General features: G+C 36.4%; 1 long non-coding RNA gene across 1 annotated transcript; it reads right to left on the reverse strand.

Moving 5' to 3' along the window:
* Positions 1–1163: 1163 nt before the first annotated feature.
* Positions 1164–4565, reverse strand: LOC107799367 (uncharacterized). Its single transcript, XR_012704311.1, has 3 exons — positions 4366–4565; positions 3918–3977; positions 1164–2086 (listed from the first exon to the last, which is right to left on the reverse strand). It is a non-coding gene; the product is annotated as an uncharacterized LOC107799367 (long non-coding RNA).
* Positions 4566–21035: the final 16470 nt, after the last annotated feature.

The following is a 21035-nucleotide window of genomic DNA, read 5'->3' on the forward strand; positions in this document are numbered from 1 at the left end:
ACTCACCACCATTGCCATCCTCGACGCCTTCTTCACCGTCAGCATTACGGAAGACATCAAGTGTAAAGTACAGCTGCTTGTGCTCACCAACTACACATGCAGGTTCTTTCAGGTGCAGATACCACAGGAACGCCAGCCTGACTCGCACTAGCATGTCCGTTGGCTCGAAACTCTCTGAGCTGGTTGCTGGAAAGCAATGTTGCTCAGACTCTCCGAAAATGTCGCCAGGTACGTGTCGGATCCTCCAAAAGTAGCACATTTTTTGAGGATCCGACACGGGTGCAACAACATTTTGGAGAGTCCGTGCAACATAGCTGGAAAATGACTCAACTTTCTGACTTATAGCATGTTCAGCTCAGTGGGTAGCTTCACTAATTAAGGCTCTTTCAGATGAAAGCATTAAGCATCTAATAATTGCTTTTTAGCTGCCCTTTCATAATATTTTATCTTTTTTACTTGCTCATTAAGAACTGTGTTATAACTGAGATTGTAAATTGATGAAGAATGATATAGGTTTGTCTATCTATATCTTGGTTGATTCTTAGTTAAATGGTTGCACATGTTTCTTTCATCCAATTCATAAAAAACCCACCCTTAAGATAACCTAAAAAGGAAAAAAATAAAAAAGAGCAAAGAAGGAATTATACATCCTGACATGAGGTTTGATTTAAGAAATAAAGAAGGGATACTTACATTTTTGGGCCGCCCAAAAAACCAATAGCCGGCAAATGTATATGTTTTGTAAATTAAGTATAAATATACAATGAAAATAAATATAAATATCATATACATAATCAGTGTATATGTTTTTTTCCAGCAAGATGGACTCTATTCTTATAGTGTCGTATTCTTAGACCTCTGTTATTGCACGTTGCTCCATTTGCGCCCGTGTCTTGTTGTTGCTACTGTCTGTTTATTGCTTCATTTTCACTTCTCTTGAGCCGAGGGTCTTTCGGAAACAGCCTCTCTACCGTCATAAGGCAGGGGTAAGGTCTGCATACACTTTAACCTCCCCTGACCTCACTTGTGAGATTTCATTGGGTTTTTTGTTTTTGTAATCAGTGTATATGTTTTGTATATTTGGGCTACCGCCTTCAACTTTCTTCTATTACATTAGACTTCTTTTTGACATGCTTAAACCAAAAACAAATATATCGAGAAGATGCAATTTACTTGAACCTGAAAATTTCTTTTCAACCTTCTTTGTTCACCTTTTTCTGGTGAATTTCTTACAAAGAAACTATCAGAATCATGTGAAAGATACAATTGCCTTAGTTTGCTTGTAGAAGATTGAACATAAGAGACAGCTTCGGTAATATATGTACAACAATGTATAAGTTCTTGGTCACACCACAGAGACCCGTCACTCAGAGAGGACGCGAAGCATCACAAATATAACAAGCTATAGGACTACATCATGTACAACAATGTATAAGTTTTTTGGTCACAACAAAGAGACCCGTCACTCAGAGAGGACGCGAAAGCATCACAAAACATAACAAGCTATAGGACTACGTCGTTCCAAAGATCAAGCATCCACATACTCAGCCTGTACACTACTACTAAGCTGTACATAAGAACATCCTCAAATGGATGAAGTGGCATCATTTTAAACATTTAATCTCACATCGGACATGTATCGTCCTCTTGTTCGTGAGGCATCATGTATTTCCTGCAAAGAGGGCAGGTTACATGCCAATACTTGAGCCACTTCTCTAGACACAGCTTGTGGAAAACATGGCCACAGGAGAGACGGTTTATCTCTGTGTCAGGCTCGAATTTAGTCAGGCACACAGAGCATTCTTGTTCAGAGTGGTTAGAGATACACACCGAGTCATAACGAAATGCAGGTGTTCGGCTTCTAAACTCCTCCATGTATGACTCTGACGGGCTTCTGCGGCATTCAAATGATCCTTCAATAGAATAGTCTTCCCATGATGCGATACGGATGCCAATAACATGAAGGATCGATCGGACTATCTCCTTGACAATGGAAATAGATATGGCTGTGTTTACAAGAATCACACAGAGTACTCCTGCATCTGCTGGAGCTGGATATTGTGAGAGGCCCATATTCGATTGGAACCTAGTCAATGAATGAATATATCAACCATTAGAACAGAAATAGAGGACCTGAAGGAAGACTAAATTTTGGTCCATGACAAAAGATATAATCCTTCCGTTTCGATTTATGAGACACTCCGTTACAAACAGAATGACAACAGCATACCCAATATAAATCCACAAGTGGGGTCTGGGAAGCTAAGGTTAGTGTGTACGCAGACCTTACCCTGCCTTGTGGAGATATAGTGGTTGTTTCCAAATCAAATATGACACATTTCTATATTTGGAAACAAAAACTTTTTTATTTTCACCTAATTTACCTTAATGAGAAAGTTTTTAAAATCACATAAATTGAAGGCCCCACAAAAACTTTTACAAACTTTTTAAACCACAAGTTTCAAAAGTCTTCCTTTTTTTTCCTAAACTTCTTGCCGAGTAAAACTGCATCACATACATTGAACGGAGGGAGTAATAGTGTAGCCCCACTGGAAAACACCATATTTATATAGGTAGAAGAAATAATCCAGATTTAACTAGAAGTTATTTCCACTGACGATGGAAAAGATCTTTTATATTATCAATAACTTAAAAGATAACTATGGGTAACTCTGTCCACGAATTAGTAACCTAGAAAACAAGGCACGTAACCAACTACGAGAAGTAAATTAACACCGAAAGTATAAAAATTCTTTACAATTTCAATGTATATTACTCAAATTCTTTTCAAAATTGTCCATAATTTAGAACCTTAAACACATCAACTTAATTAATCAAAGAGGAAACTAGACAACATAAAATCAACGGCAAAGGGCCAAATATACCCCTCTACTTTCGAAAATGGTCTAACAAAACTCATCGTTATACTATTGGGTTATCTATACCCCTACAGTCAATACTTTGGGTTCAAATATACCCGTCATTTAAACGGCGGTACACGTGTCATCATCCTGTTGGTCAATTCTAAATATATCCTAATTAATTAAAAAGATCCATTATCCATACCCGAAAAATAATTATTTTTTTTTTGTAAAAACTGAAAAAAACTAAAAATATTTTTTTACAAAAAACTGAAAAAAACCAAAATATTATTTTTTTTTTCCAGTTTTTACAAAAACACTGCTTTAGAAAAAACTGAAAAATATTTTCTAAAACAATGTTTTTGTAAAAACTGAAAAAAAGAGCTGAAAATCAATTTTCTAAAGCAATTTTTTTTTGTAAAAACTGGAAAAACTGAATTGTTTTTTACTAAAAACTGAAAAAACGAAAATATTTTTTTTCCACTTTTTACAAAAAAAACTGCTTTAAAAAAAGCTGAAAAATATTTTCTAAAACAATATTTTTGTAAAAACAATATTTTGTAAAAGCAACATTATTTTTTTCAGTTTTTAGTAAAAAATATTTCAGTTTTTTCCAGTTTTTAATTGCTTTAGAAAATTGCTTTCCAGTTTTTACAAAAATATTGTTTTAGAAAATATTTTTCAGTTTTTTTAAAGCAGTTGTTTTTGTAAAAATTAGAAAAAAAAATATTTTCGTTTTTTTTCAGTTTTTAGTAAAAATATTTTTTTAGTTTTTTCAGTTTTTACAACAAAAAAAAATTATTTTTCGGGCATGGATAATTGGTCTTTTTAATTAATTAGGAGATATTTAGAATTGACCAACATGACGATGACACGTGTCCCTCCGTTTAAATAAGGGTTATATTTGAACTCAAAGTATAACTGCGAGGTATAAATAACTCAATAGTATAACGAAGGGTATTTTTAGATCATTTTCGAAAGCAAAGGGGTATATTTGACCCTTTGCCGTAAAATCAATGAGTGCGCAAAAGTCGAGTAATTGACACAAAAGTTTACCTAATGTTAAAATGATGATTATTTCTTCAAAGACTTTTGAAAGAGCTCAATGTACTGAATCTGCACAGAACAAAGAAGCAACATATTAATAATAAATAATTAAAAATATGTACAGCAATTGACAAGAACTTTGGGATTATTGAACAAAATGTAAAGATCCAAGAAAATATTAACCATTTCCAATTTCCAAGAAATATCATTTATATCATTTAGAAGTTTCAAAAAAAGAAAAAAGGAGACCCCAAAATCAAATGAAAGCATAATCAGTTGAAAAAGGAGGAGAAACAGAAGATTTATAACAAGTCTTGAAATTTGAGATCTGATTACAGATCATACTAACTTTTCAAGCATAATTAGGTGAAAAAGGAGGCATTTTTCTTCTTACAATAACAGTTAAATAAGTAAAGAGGTTGTGAACCAAAAACAAAAAGAAAGAGATAAAGGGTACCTAATATGATAGGTAGAGAAGCTAGAAGAACTTGACTTCTTGTTTTGCAAAAAAGTAAGCAATATTTTTAAATATATATAGTAATTTCTGTGAGCAGAAGAGACTTAAAGATTTTGGAAGAGGAGTTCTTTTGAAGGGTGGAGTTGAAAGAGGAGATTCATAGGATCCTAAAGGATTGGGACAGTGTTAATAAAGCTGATGATGTTCACCTCCAATGACTCCTATTTATACCCACCACAAATTGTCTGTTTCCTTCCCTCCCTATTTTGTTCCGAGTCTTGTCATAACTGGTAAAATTATTATCATGTGATCAGAAATTTACGGGTTCAAGCCGTGGAAACGGTCTTTTGTAGAAATGCAGAGTAAGATTGCGTACAATAGGCTCTTCTGATCCTGTCCTTTCCAGAACTCCGCGCATAGTGGGAGCTTAGTATACCGAATTGCCCCTTCCCTCCCTGTTCTCTTTATGAATCCCCTTTCCTCTGTTTATTTTTACTTGTTCATTATATTAAAATATTTTCTTATTAATAAATTAAAATAAAAATAAATATTATTTTCTAATTTACCCTTATCATTACTTACTTATTCCCAAATTATTTTTCAACATTTTGAAATACTATTATTATTATTATTATTATTATGGGTATTATAGTAAAACATATGCTTCATTTATTATTTCTTAAGAGAAGTGCAATATCTATTGTTAACAAGTAAAAGTGAACATAGAGGGTCTATCTTTTTTTTTTTCTCTTCCCTTTAATATTAAAACAAATATTTGTTTATTAGAATTATAGAAATGTTATGACATATTTAAAGTTACAAGTTTTAAAAATATTTTTGTGATATTTGCTAACAATATTTCTTTATAAAGAAAACATGTTTATCGTAAATTAATATCGTTTCATTTTAAACGAAGATTCAAATTTGTATATTAGACCAACAATAAATTTGATGGGATGGATGTGATTTTTCTAACCTTAACCAATTGTCTTCCCCCGGCCCCTTAGGCCTTAAATAACCTTTACGTGGCACAAATTTGCATTTGAATTAGTCGGATAGTGGTGCGCCGTACGAGATACTAAATGGCTAAAGACAGAATTTGTAAATTGGAAATGAAGTATAATACTATATTTTTTTTTCTTTCAACTCCACCCTTAAAAAGAACTGCCCCTATTTATACACACCACAAATTGTCGGTTTCCTTCCCTCTATGTTCTCTTTATGGAGTATAATACTATAGCTGTTTTACTTTAGGTCAATTTTAAAATAATCTTTTATTCGTAAAATCATAAAAATATCATGATAAGATCACAAATTTACATAAATTTTTTATATGTGAGCTAATATTTTTTTAAAAATATATTTTCAGTCAAACAATATCATTTAAAATGAAACGGAGCAAGTACTTACATTTGTATATTGGACTCATAATGAGTATGATAGCATGAATAGATCATTCCCTCGTAATCAGAATTTTTAGATTCGAGTCTTGAAATGAAAAAATTCTTTGTATAAAGCGTTTTTCACTTAAATAGGTACTAGATTGCGCAAATTTGGATTAGTTGTGCAATGGTACCGAATGTTAAATGGCTAATAAAAGGATTTCTAAATGCCACGACCAAAAATCTCTCTGAAGGAGTCGTGATGGTACCTAATCTCTAAAATTAGGTAAGGCCCAACACATACCGAAATGATAACAGATTCTACTAAACAGCTATTAAACATGAACCAGAAATTTCTAAATAAGCCAATAGTCTCAACATGATACAATATCCCAAAACCGATAGTATAAGTCATAAGTCTTTCTAAGAGTAACTATATATAATGAATACATCATTGTTCCGGAATAATAAAAAATAATAGAAATAAATACAACAGAAGATAACTTTGGAGCCTGCGAACATCTAGCAGGTGTACCTTGAAGTCTCCAGCCGCACAAGCATAAGTCTCAAAACCAACTCGATCCAAAGTACCTGATTCTGTACAAAAATGTGTAGAAGCGAAGCATGAGTATACCACAATGGTACCCAGTAAGTATCAAGCCTAACATCGGTAGAGTAGTGACGAAACTGGGTCAAGATACCTACCAGACATGTAAACCTGTGCAGGATATAACATAGAGCTAACAAGGAAAGAACATCAATTTAAGGCCGATAGTAGAAGGATTCCAAATTACATTCAACAGTGAAAATAATGAGAGCACGAATAGCAACGAAAAATAATCAAATAATTAAGCAACAACACAGTCGGGGTACGTGTGAGATATGAGTGTATCCAAGCAAAGAAAAACGATGACAACTCAATCAATCAAATCATTTCTAATGCACGAATTTCAACAAGAATTATCCCAAATACCACTTCTCGTAATCTCAGATCATAAGTCCCATTCCCAACTTTACAAATAAGGCACCTTGTGCCCATATTTTTCTAAATCACTTTCGCACGGCAAAATCCACGTGCTACCCGGTACATAATATCTGTGTCAAATACTAATTAAGATGTTTAAGGGATTTATGTATATACCATAAAGTAAAATTACAGTTTCTGAACCAAGGAAGAGATCAATGAGAAAATGAGTTTATTTTAGAAATTATTTGAGTGAAGAAAATAATATTTATAAATAAAATAAAGTATCGAATAAGCTACTGAATTTAATATAGAATTTATTACATTAAAATATAATAACAATTCTTTTTAAGTAAAGTAAAACATCAGACAGGGTAAGGAGATTAAGTTGAGAAATCAATTAAAGTGAAATATGTCAATTGTTAGAAATAGTAAAGTACCGAATGAAACGACGAGTTTTAACTTAAGAGTCACATAAGGTAAGCATGTTAATAATTCTTTTATTTAAAATCGTTATGTTACCAACAACTCAACAGGGTATGAGTTAATGACTCAGCGTAGTAAAGTCATCTTGAAAATCAATTCACCAAAATAATAGTAATAGGAAAGGAAATTAAAACAGAAAATGACGGCAAAGCAGTAACTAATGAAATAACTCAATACTCGAAAACCAGTAAAAACCGGGAATACCAATCCCCAAAGTCTCGTATGAAAGAACCGAAGCCAATGCAATACAACAAGGAATACAAAATACATAAATTGTTGCGGCGCGTAACCCGATCCCACCGTACAACACGATCCTCCCTTATTCCACCGTGTAAATATAAATAATAATAAGTAAATATATATGTTGTGGTGCACAACCCGATCCCACCATATAATCACAGTCAATATCATATTCTCCCTTATTTTACCATATCAATCTACCTTTATTTCACCTGTTGCGGCGCACAACCCGATCTCACCGTCTCAATATAAATTCACCCTTATTTCACCATCCACCCTTATTTCACCTGTTATTGCGCGCAACTCGATCCAACCATATCAATATAAATCCACCATTATTCCACCTGTTGCAGCGTGCAACCCAATCCAACCATATCAATATAAATCCACCCTTATTCTACCTGTTGTGGCGTGCAACCCGATCCACAAATAAATCAATTACAACAACAATCGAATACTCAATTTACAAGATTTTCTACAATCACAGGGTATGAGTACACGGCAATGAAGGAATCACGTAAAAATCAAGGAACGCAACAAATATTTCAAAAAAAAACAGAACAAGTGAAGCACGTGATAACTGAGGTGTGCAATTACGACAATTAAGGCAAGTAGCAGATAAGTTCGGAGTCATGGAAGGTACTCAACAATTAAAAAGGTAATAAAATAATAAGAAAGGCAATAACGGCAACTAAAGCATGTAAGGGCTAAATAACAAGTACGGGGTAAAATAAGTGCTAACAACGTCAAATAAAGTATGTAAGGGTAGATTAACAATGAGAGACATAACATGTCATGCCAATTCAATTAAAGGCATGGAAAGAGTCTAGATAACTTAAACCGGTCAAATACCACAATAGCCCGTGTACCCATTCGTCACATTGCGTATGCGGCTTTCACATAATACAAATAGCACAATCAACTCGAATCCTAAGGGGTAGTTTCTCCCAGACAAAGTAAGACAAAATACTTACCTCAAAGAAGCTAAACAAATACTCTAAAATGGCTTTCTCGTGTGAAACAATCTCCGAACGGCTCAAATCTAGCCAAAATAACTTAATATCATAAATAAAAATCATACAAAATAATTCTGGATAATAAAGTTTCGATCTTTAAAGAAAATCAAAAAGTCAACTCCCGGACTCGCACCTCGGAACCCGATAAAATTCACAAACCCGAATACCCATTCAGTAACGAGTTCAACCAAACCAAAATTATCAAATTCCGATATCAATTCGTCCTACAAATCATTATTTTACACTTTTAAAAGATTTTACAAATTTTTTCTAAATTCTCAACTTAATTCACTAATTAAATGATGAAAATAGCAAGAGATTCATCAGATACGATAAGATTCGGGTAGAGAACACTTACCCCAATGAATTGCTTGAAAAACCCACGAAAAATCTCCCAAAGTCGAGGTCTACAACTCAAAATATGGCAAAAATATCAAACCCTCGACATTTAAACATTCTGCCCCAGCCATTTCCGCATTTACGGACAAAGTTGCGCTTCTGCACCCTCGCTTTTGCGAGAAAAATCTCGCATATGTGGCCTTCACTTGCCAGCCCAAAATTGCGCACCGGTGAGCCATTATTCATATATGCGATTGCGTGGGTACGATTACAACACCGCAGAAGCGGACAATCTATTTAAGCCACAAATTCGCATCTGCGATTGGCTCGCCGCAGATGCGGCCACACACATGCGTTCTCGAATCCGCAGAAGCGAAATTCCAGCCCAGGTCCAACATCACAGAAGCGACTGAACCATCACGGAAGTGGCTCCGCACCTGCTCTCCAAAATGCGTTGGTGCGACACATCAGAACCAGACCTGACCAAAAGCACAAAAACCATACGAAACTCGTCTGAAACATGCCCGATGCCTCCGGGACCCCGTCGAACATACCAACAAGTTCCATAACAAAATACGGACTCGCGCGGGGTCTCAAATCACATCAAACAACATCGAAACTATGAATCGCACCTCGAATCGAACTTATGAATTTCCAAATATTTCAACTTCCAAAACTCGTGCTGAAATATATCAAATCAACCCAGAATGGCGTTAAATTTTGCATGCAAGTCTCAAATGAAATAACGGAGCTATACCAATTTGCGGAATCAAAATTCGAACCCGATATCAATAAAGTCAACTCTTGATCAAACCTCTCAACCTTCCAATCCTTCAATCTTCCAATTTTTGCCAAAATGTGCCGAAACCTTCTAGAAATATCCAAATGCGAATCCGGGCATAAGCGCAAATACAAAATCACCATCCAGACCTAACGGAACCATCAAAATTTCGATCCGGGATGAAATACTTAAAAGTCAAATTTGGTCAACCTTTCCTTCTTAAAACGTATTAGTTGAGAATCATTCTTCTAAATCAATTCCGAATAATCTGAAAGCCAAAACCAATGATTCAAACAAGTCATAATACATCATACGATGCTGCTCAAGACTTCAAATAGCTGAACGGAATGCAAATACTCAAAACGAGCGGATGGGTCATTACACTATATTGGAAAATGAAGACGTTTACAACTAAATCATCCTGCTAGTCTTTTTTATTTTTTTTATTATAAGTAATAATATCTTGAATCTTTTTGGCCTTACCTCACTATCTTCCACTCAAGCAGGGGTATATATGGATCGGGTTGGTTCAATTTTTATTAAAAACCAAACCAAACCAACTATATCGATTTAGATTGGTTCGATTTTGTCGGATTTTTGGGGGTTTTCGGATTTTTTTGTTACATTAATAATATGTCAATCTTACGTTGTTAAATTTTTGATAAGTAAATATATGTTTAATAAAAATTAAAAAAAATTGACAAATATATGATCTATTAAAATATTCTTTTGGGAGAATTTTCTTAATAGCACATAATAGTTATTTTTTGAGTTGTCTGACAATAACTTTTCGTTGATGTACACTTTCAAGGTTAACCAAATTTAATAATTAAATATAAAAATCAATATGATACCTAAATAATGATATGTTCTATTTAATTTTCAATTATCGAAATAACACTTCAAATTCGAAAAAAAATATAAGAATTTAATAGATCTTGACATATGAATATGAAAGAACAAAGGGATTGACGCATTTCCATAACACTTGATAAGAAAGTGATCATACAACACATTATTTAAAGTTAATAAAAATGGAGCACTTCATATTTTATTAAATATTACTTCCCATAAGAGAATCCCAAATATTTCTAGACATCTTTAAAAAAAATTCTATATAAAGTTATTATAAAAATTATATATTATATATCGATTTGGTTCGGATTTTTTTACTCAATACCAAAGCAAATCAAATCAAAATTCGTCGGATTTTTTAATCGGTTTGATTTGATTTTTTTATTCGGTTTGTACACCATTCACTCAAGTATGGTTATGTTTTTTCTTTTTGTATATTCTTCCCTTTTTGGGTCAAACTAAAATTAGGCCAAACTCACATTTTGATGAGATGTGAATTTGGTTTTGAACCATTTATCTTGACTTGTTAACCACTAAGCAAAAGTGTCACTGGCTAAAGTATTCTTATCTTTGTCATTTGCATCATTGCCCAACTTTGAGATGTTTTACTAAATTTTTTGGAACTCTTTAAATTTGAAAAATTGTCCATTTCACAAAAAGAAATTAGTAAGTTGCCTCAGATAATGCTTTTCCAAATTCTGATAAGATAAATTATCTTTTTTCTTAAAGTAGAAGCTCTGCTGACTTAAGAGAACTGCTCTTTTCCATTTTCTTTCATGTTATGTTTTTTGTTCCCAAATCAAATGAAGAAATTGTGATAATATTCGAACTTCATCATTCTTGCTTCGTCGTATGTTTTTCCAGCAAAGTTTGAGCATAAAATTCTTTGGCTAATAATACATGATGGTAACAAAATCATTGTACCTTAACTAATATTCAAAGAGAAAAAAAATGTTAATTAATTTTATTTATGTGACACTCTTTCTTTTTAGTCTGCTAAAAGAATGACATATTTTTATTTACAAAGAATTAAACATTAAATTTTCTATAACGTTCTTTATGACATGATTTTATTGTTACAAAAATATCATGATATGTTTAAGATCACAAATTTTAAATATTTTTCTTTGTAATTAAATTCCATACCCAATCAAATATAAAATGAAACGGTAGAACTACTAATTTTTGGCCTCGCGAAAAGTATATGTACTGTGAAAAATGCATAAGTTAATCTTTATCCTCATCCAACTTGTGAGAATTTCTTTGTTTCATGGATGCTAAATAATTAGTGCTCATCATTGTGCTTATGACTCCTTGATTTATTCAAATAAGATATTTTTAGAAATAATCATTTTTATTAATAATTGTATTCCAAAGTTTAGAAGATACAACTAAAAGAACACAACCATCCAGAGTTGTGGTTGGATGGGTAGAATCTTTTCACGCTTAATCACGAATCTCGGGTTTGAGCCATAAGAAGGGAAAAAGTTCTAGTAGAGCGCACCTCCCCCTTTAATTAAATTTACAAGGTGTAAATGTAACGACCCGAACGGTCGTTTCGAGCATTTGCACTTCCCTCGGTAGTTTGAGGGCATGAGTAACTTTGTATGATGTATTATGACTTATGTGAATTGTCGGTTTTGGTTTTCAGGTTATGCGGAATCGATTTGGAAGAATGAATTTTAAGATTTAAGCTTTAAGTTTTAAGATGGAAGAGTTGATCAAGTTTGACTTTTGTGAATTTGACCCTGAAACGGAGTTTTGATGGTCCTGTTAGGTCCGGATGGTGATTTTGGACTAGGACTTATGCTCGGATTTATATTTGGATGTCCGTAGAAGGATTTGGCACTAATTGGCGAAAGTTAGAAATTTGAAGGCTTGGAAAGTTCATAAGTTTGAACGGAAGTTGACTTTGTGGATATCAGATTCAGATTTTTGTTCCGGGAATTAGAATAGCTCTATTATGTCATTTGGGACTTGTGTGCAAAATTTGAGTTTATTCTGAGTTGATTTAATATGTATCGGCGCGAGTTTTGGAAGTTGAAAGTTCAAGTTCATTTAAGTTCGATTTGAGGCATGATTCATCGTTTTGATGTTGTTATGTGTGATTTGAGGCCTCGAGTAAGTCCGTGTTATGTTATGGAACTTGTTGGTATATTCGAACGGGGTCCCGGGTGAGTTTCGGACGAGGTTCGGATCATTTTCGTTTCATGTTGCATTGTTGTAGGTATGCTCGTTCTGGTGCTTCCGTAACTGCGGAAGAATGAGCGCAGATGCGATTCCGCATATGCGGACAGTTGGTCGCAGAAGCGCAAGTAGGCTTGGCTGGAGAAGATCGCAAAAGCGGAAATCGGGGCGCATCTGCGACCCCGCAGAAGCGATGGTCTTGGGCGCAGAAGCGAGATGAAGCGCAGAAGCGCGTTTGGCTTCGCACCCGCGGTTGCGCAGAAGCGGATGGAGATCCGGAGATCCGCAGGTGCGAGGAGTCAGCTGGCTAGTGGAGTCCGCAGAAGCGGCTCTTGTGTCCGCAGAAGCGGAATGACTGGGCAGAAGCTTTAAATCGAGGGTTTGGTCGTTTTGTTCATATTTTGAGATGTGGGACTCAGACTGAGGAGATGTTTGGGAGGCAAATTTCATCACAAGGATTGGGTTTCGAGCTGTTCGGAGGTCGGTACGTGCGAGATAAAATTGCGGAGCATCATTTTCTTGCTTGGTATTGGATTTAGCTTGTTTGAGGTAAGTAACACTTCTAAACTTGGTGTTGAGGGTATGAAACCCCGAATTTTGTGTTATGTGTTTGTTATTGAGGTAATGCACATGCTAGGTGACGGGCGTGTGGGCGTGCACTGTGTGAATCGTAATTCCGTTATTTCTGTGGTACTGAGCAGTTACCTGAGCTTATCCGTAACCATAAAATCTCTACGTTTTAGAGCTATTGAGTTGTGATCCATGTTAGAAACCATGTCTAGGCGACATGCTTATTATGTTGGGACCCACTGAGATCATTACTACTATTGAGTTATTTGCTTACATTGCAATTTAATACTTAGTAATGTTCATTCATTTCATATCATTTCTCAGTCTCTGTTGCTATATATTGACACATCATATCATCATTTTTGGGCTAGTTTTATGACATTGTGGGCCCGAGAGACTGGAGAGATTAATGACTGAGTGAAGCCGAGGGCCTGATTATGAGATTATTGATACTATGATACGTGAGTTATCCGTGCAGCACGTGAGTTATCCGTGAAGATCCAGATATTGATACTATAGCACGTGAGATGTCTGTGCAGCACGTGAGTTATCCGTGCAGCACGTGAGTTGTCTGTGCAGCACGTGAGTTGTCCGTACGGTTTATAGCGCTTGTGCTGAAGGATTCCCTCCGGAGTCTGCATACACACCTAGTGAGAGCAGTTGATTTATATTGAGGGATGGATCTTCACTGGACATGGATCTTGTCTGAATCTTTTATACCTGGGGATGGATCTTCCCTGGACAAATGCGGGCTTTGTCTCGCAAATGCGAGGCCGCAGGTGCGAAAATGCTTGGCAGAATACATAAAATCGGGTTTTAGCCATTTTTACTCATTTTTACCCATATCTATATTCATCATTTATTTCGTATTTAGATGGAAGAAATTGTAATTTTTGTAAAACTTTCCTAAAATGAAAAATTGAGATTTGAAGGTTCATTTGATATCGGAATTTGGTAATTTTTATATGGTTGGACTCGTATCGGAACGGGTGTTGAATTTTGAAATGAATTTTGGATTTTAATCCGAAAAATTAGTAAATTCATATGGAATTAATTCCTACGATTTTGTATTGAGTATATTGAATTGTTTATGACTAGATTTGAAGATTTCGGACATGAATTCGCGAGGCAAATATTTATTGGATTCTTGAATTTGGTTGCAAAGTGAGGTAAGTGTCGTGGTTAACCTTGACTTGAGGAAGTAGGACTTATTTATCTGTTTGCTACGTGATTTAATGTGCGGGTACAACGTATATGTGAGGTAACGAGTACTTATGCATTGTGGTTGAGTCAAAGCATACGGGTGGAATTTATTTATTGTGAATAATTGCCTATTTAATTAAGATATTCCTGCTTAAGATTATTATTGATTATTTGATCATTATTCGTGAAATTATTATTCATTTAATTATTGTTGAATATTTTGGAAGGTGAAGTCGGTATTCTGGTATTGAATTGATTGATAAGTGTATATCCCGACATTTAAATACTCTTCTGAATCTATATTATTATTTTTATGGTAAGGAAGAGTGTAAAAGCACGAAGAGTGATGTCGTGCCATTTTTATTATTTATAATATCATTGTCAGGGTAAGGAAGAGTGTAAAAGCATGAAGGGTGTTGTAGTTCCATTTGTGAGTGTAAAAGCATGAAGAGTGATGCCGAGTCATTTTCAGAGAGTGTAAAAGCACGAAGGGTGATGCCGTGCCAAATGAGAGTAAAAGCACGAATGGTGGTGTCGTGCCATTTTTATATCATCAGTTGCTCATTTTATTGTTGAGAAATTATTTGGCTCCTAAGTGATAATTCTCCTGCTGAAATTATTATATCAACCCCCTTCGCATGTTCCCTCCCAATTTATAAAGTGTTATTTATTGTTTTATTGTTGCTTCGTATTTGTATATACTTGTACAGGTTGTTTACGTACATGTCCTGTCATAGCCTCGTCACTACTTCGTCGAGGTTAGGCTCGACACTTACGGAGTACATGAGGTCGGTTGTACTCATACTACACTCTGCACTTCTTGTGCAGATTTTGGAGTTGGTCCTAGTAGCGTACCATAGACGTGCTCGGATTCAGCTACTCAGAGAAGACTTGATGTATAATTGCACAGCGTTCGCAGTTCTAAAGTCCCCTTCTATCTTATCTCAGGTGTGTATTATCTTTCAAACAGCTTGAATTTTATTCAGACCTTTATTTGTATTATTCTAGTAGCTCGTGCACTTCTGACACCAGATTTGGGGATATATTTTGATAATTCGGTATTTATGGTCTTCCGCACTTTATTTCAGTAATTGACTTCTATTTAATTAAATTGGCTTAAAAATAGTTAAGATTATTTTAACGTTGGCTTGCCTGGCAAGTAAAATGTTAAGCGCTATCACGATCCTGAAGGTGAGAATTTCGGATCGTCACAAGCTTGGATTAGCACAGTAACAAATATTATCGGTTCTTTGGGTACTTATGATGTGATGAGCCTCTACAAGTGTTTTGTGGCAATGCTCTTGGGTTTTGGCGACCTGCGTGACTTGGTTGAGTTAGAGGGATTTGGTTCTAATAGTTGGGTTATGTGCAAATTGATTTCATAGTATTCTCAATAATTTCTATCACGGATCGAGGTGGATATTTCCTACTAGCGTGAGGAACATATTGCGTATTAGGATTTTCTCTTGGATGAGATCAAGTGGAAAGTTTCTGACTGATTGGGTATGTATTATGCTGGCTACTCAAAGTTGATCATGAGATTCTTATGCTTTTCATATGATGGCATGATAGATGCAACGTGTTGTGTTGGATCGAGATTTGTATGTGCAAGGTCGCGGTTCAGTTTTGAAAGGGAGGTCATGAATTCTTAGGCAGCATGGATGGTTTCTAAGGTTTAGATGAATGCTATAACTATTGGGTATTGCCTGAGGAGAGTGTACATTTCAGAAAGGGCACTGTGTTTTGACTTGTGGATGCTTCAATGATATTGCGGTACTCGCCTGGTTGATCGACTACTGATATTCAGATTTTACTATGTGGCACGGAAGAATTATGGAAGTATTTCTCGTGAGATGATCGTATATGAGAGATGTGTTAGACATTCGAGCGGTGGAGTTGTGAGCAGATATGGTGATTCGTATGTTCTATGAATTTGGAGAGTAGGAGTTCTCAGAAACAGAGTGTTTCGTGATTGTGGACTGTGAAGTTGTGGTCAAGGCTAGCCATATGATGGTATGTGTTATGGTTTGGCCATTGCAAACTTTTGGAGGGTTAATTATCTATTTGTGGATGACCGGAGTTGATTTGGGGGACCATTGGTAGGCCTAATGAGGATGTGTATCCTACACTGGGATGGAATTGTTGACTCAGCACGGTTAGTGTTGAGGGGTGAGTCAGTTGGTTAGAGTTGAACTTGTTCGTGCTCTGATATATTTTATGAGTTACTCTTCTATGCTACGAGGGGTTGCGATTTGTTGGTTATATGCACACATAGTGCGGTCCTATTTGGGCCTTATAGTGGAATTTGAGCGAGATGGATATTAAGGTGTTGAATGATTGATTGCGCATTTGGTTATGTTTTCTCCGGACTGTGGCATATTATGCTATTTATGTCACACCCCGAGCCTGGGGGTTGGGGGGCGAGACCATCACCCGGTGCTTCATTTATCCTCACATACCAACTTGCGACTAAGGGACTCTGGATATAAAATGTCATACTTTGGCCATGGGACCACACTGCAAGATAATTTGCGAAGCAAAATATAAAACTGAACGAAAACTAATGCTGACTAAACATCAATATAAAGTTGGGCCGTCATAACTACTACAGCTCACAAACCAACAACATATACATACAAGGCCTACAAGCCCAACATAGTGCACTAACTAACAGGTTATGTCTACAAGCCTCTACTGATGGATGTACCGTGATTGGAACAGGGCCCCGACCTACCCATAACCTATATACATATATACACAAGATGTACACAAAATTTCTAGACCCGGTAACTCCGAAGGACGTGGAGCTTACCGATAAAGATGAACTCGGGCAACACCTACTGAGGAGGTCTACCCGCCTGTCTGTCTGAACCCACACGCATGAAATACAGTGTCCCCAGAGAAAGGAACGTCAGTACAAAATAATGTATCGAGTATGTAAGGCAACAGAATAACTGAAAGCTGAAACTAAACTGATAATATAATAACTGAAAGTAACTGGGAGTCAAAGATAATCTGAAGATATGCTTACCTGCTGATACTGACTCAACTCTCTCAATATAGTAAGTAAAATAGATGTCCGGCCTTATAAGGCTCGGTATATATACAACTGCTTTGCCATAGTAAGGCTCTCTCATAGGCGCTCGGCCATACTAGGCTCTGTATCTCGGCCAACTGGGCTCGCTCATAGGTGCTCGGCCACAGTAGGCTCGGTATATAACTTACCATCTGATCAGAGGTTGCCCAATAGGGGCCTGCCCATCGATTATAGCTCGATGGTAATGAAAATACTGTAATACTGTATATATAGGCTCTCTTCTCACTTGACTGGAAGAAGTCAATACTCAATTAAATATGAAGTCCCGATAAGGAGAATACTGTAATTTATGAGATTAAGACAATGTATATAAATTCGGGAGTATGAACTTCTTTTTATGCCTCGTTATCAAACACATGTAATTATGATATCATGCCAACATAAAGGAAGGGCTTAGCCTTAACATACCCGAGCCGATTTTCTTGACAATCCCTATAACACACGTCCCGAATCAAAAGTTTGTACGCTTCGCCATGCAATGCAAAGCTGCAACACTTTTGCAGCTAATTTATTTGAAGTCAAAACTGCTTTAATGGTTGTTGCATCATCACTTGCGTTCTTGGTCACTGGTGGATATGGTTTTGTGCAAGATTCCTTTTAACTTTGATTTGGAAAAAAATTATTAACATTTGTTGTAGTCCTTTCTGATGCATAAACTCATGCATCCACTTTCATCATTGGAAAATATATTCATTCCCAATAGTTGGTCCAGCAACAATGACTCCAATTATCCATGTTTGATTTATTTTGTATCACCACCTCCTTAGGCTTGATTAGTTGGCAATTTGTTGCCACACTTCCATACCCCCCACGTGGATAGTTGCCCCTTTAATAATTATTCAAATCTCAAAATAATTATCCATAACTTCTAATTAATTTGTTAACTTCCTACTCAAATCAATAATTACCCAATTACCCACATAATTAATAATTATCTCAAATTACCTAAAATACTACTCGCTCTTAACACACTTTATATACCTTCCTATCATGGTCATGTGGTACCTTTTATGGCACTAATCCATAAATACCGAAAATTTTAGCTCGGGTCGTATTTTATCCCAAAATGTCAAACTTCGACGAAATTCATTTTCTTCTATTTGCTTACCCTCTCACCTTCACGAATTTACTCATCACCTGTTTAAAATAACATAATGCTTATAATCCCAAAATAACTTCATTCCCAAACTTACGTTGATTAACTTACGATGAAACTTTAACGTACGAAAACGCGAGATGTAACCCTCCCCCTAGAAGCATTCGCCCTCGAATGTTTATTCTTAGAGACTTTGGGAAAATTTTGCCACAGTCTCCTATGTACACTAGATTAAAACCAACCTGTACACAGCCAGAAAATATACTATACATGCCACACATGGCCAATGTCTACAAATAGAAACACTTGGCCTCACACAATTGTCCATTATAAATTCTGAAAATCAAAAACAAGAGCTTACCTGAAGACCTACTTGCCTGAATCGAGTTGTGCTGAGGTATCCCACCTCGAGCCATATCTTCGGTTTGAAATAGGTGGGGGTATTTAGACTTTATTTCTTCCTCCGCTTCCCACGTCATCTTTTCCACATTCTTGCTTCTCCATAAAACCTTCACGGAGGCTACCTCCTTATTTCGTAGCTTATGGATTTGTCGGTCTAGGATGGCAACTGAAATTTCCTATGACAAGTCCTCAGTCATCTGTACATCATCTGTGGGCACCACTCAGGTAGGATCACCAATACACTTTCGTAACATAGATACGTGAAAAATCGGATGGACAGACTCCAATTCCGAGGGAAATTCTAACTCATAAGCTACTTGGCCCACTCTCCGAATGATCCTATAAGGCCCAATATACCGTGGGCTAAGCTTGCCTTTCTTGCCAAACCTCATCACACCCTTCATAGGTGACACTTTTACAAATACCCAGTCATTAACCGCGAACTCTAAGTCTTGTCAATATGACTTCTGACAACTCTGGGCTGTCAACAGTCGCTCCCGGATAAGCTTTACTTTCTCTACGGCTTGCTGAACCAGGTCTGGCCTATGTAACCCAGATTCTCTAACATCAAACCACACTATAGGAGATCTGCACTTATGCCCATACAAAGCCTCGTACAGAGCCATATGGATACTAGAGTGGTAACTGTTATTATATGCAAACTCGATAAGAGGTAAATGTTCATCCCAACTTCGTTTATAATCTAACACACATACTCGTAACATATCCTCGAGCGTCTGAATTGTGCGCTCGGATTGTCCATCAGTCTGTGGATGAAAAGTTGGTTGAGATTCACCTGAGTCCCTAGACCTTTCTGAAATGACCTCCAAAAATATGCTGTAAACTGGTCCCCACAATGGTACTCTGTGTAGCCGCACTATCTCCTTAATATATAACTTTGCATAATCTTTTGTTGTATATGTAGATCTGACCGGTAGGAAATGATCTGATTTCGTGAGCCTATCGACTATCACCCATATGGAATCGAACTTGCGATAAGAACGGGGTAAACCCGTGACATAGTCCATGTTTATCGTCTCCCATTTCCACGTCGGGATCTTAATAGTCTGCATTAGCCCTCCGGGCTTCTGGTGCTCTACCTTTACCTGCTGGCAAGTAGGACACTGAATGACAAACTCAGCAATGTTCTTCTTCATATCGTTCCACCAGTACACATCCTTAATGTCATGGTACATCTTCGTCGACCCAGGATGAATGGAGTACCACGAATAATGTGCCTCTGACATAATCCTGTCTCGTACCCTTGCTCATCTGGAACACACAAACAACCCATATATCTGAGAACCCCATCTCCCTTGAGCTCTAACAACGGCTTCTTCTGCTACGAAACTCGCTCTCTCAACTCGACCAACTCTGGGTCCTCGTACTGCCTCTCCTTAACTTCAGCTACGAGAGATGATTTTACAGTATTTTGGAGTACAACTCCACCATCGCAAGATTTTACTAACCGAACCCCCAAACAAGCCAATTGATGAATCTCTCTAGTTAATTGTCTTTTCTCGGCCTCTACATGTGCTAAGCTACCCATAGACCGACGACTTAAGGCATCTGCTACAACATTAGCTTTCCCTGGATGGTACAGAATGTTAACATCATAATCTTTCAATAACTCAAGCCATCGCCTCTGTCGCAAATTCAACTCTTTTTGCTTGAAGATATATTGTAGGATTTTATAATCTATGAATACATCAACATGAACACCATATAAATAATGTCGCCATATCTTAAGTGCATAAACAACCACAGCTAACTCGAGGTCATGGGTCGGATAATTCCGCTCGTGCTTCCTTAACTGCCTTGAAGCATACGCAATTACCTTCCCATATTGCATCAGGACACATCCTAACCCGACACCTGAGGTATCACAATACATGACATAACCATCTGGACCCTCAAGAAGTGTTAGAAATGGCGCTGAGGTCAACTTGTTCTTAAGCTCTTGGAAGCTCTATTCGCAAGCCTCTGTCCACTGAAACTTAGTTGCTTTCTGCATCAACTTCGTCAATTGTGCCGAAGGGAAGAAAAACCCTC

The sequence above is a fragment of the Nicotiana tabacum genome, chromosome 21 (assembly GCF_000715075.1).
Source record: "Nicotiana tabacum cultivar K326 chromosome 21, ASM71507v2, whole genome shotgun sequence".
NCBI classification, from domain to species: Eukaryota; Viridiplantae; Streptophyta; class Magnoliopsida; order Solanales; family Solanaceae; genus Nicotiana; species Nicotiana tabacum.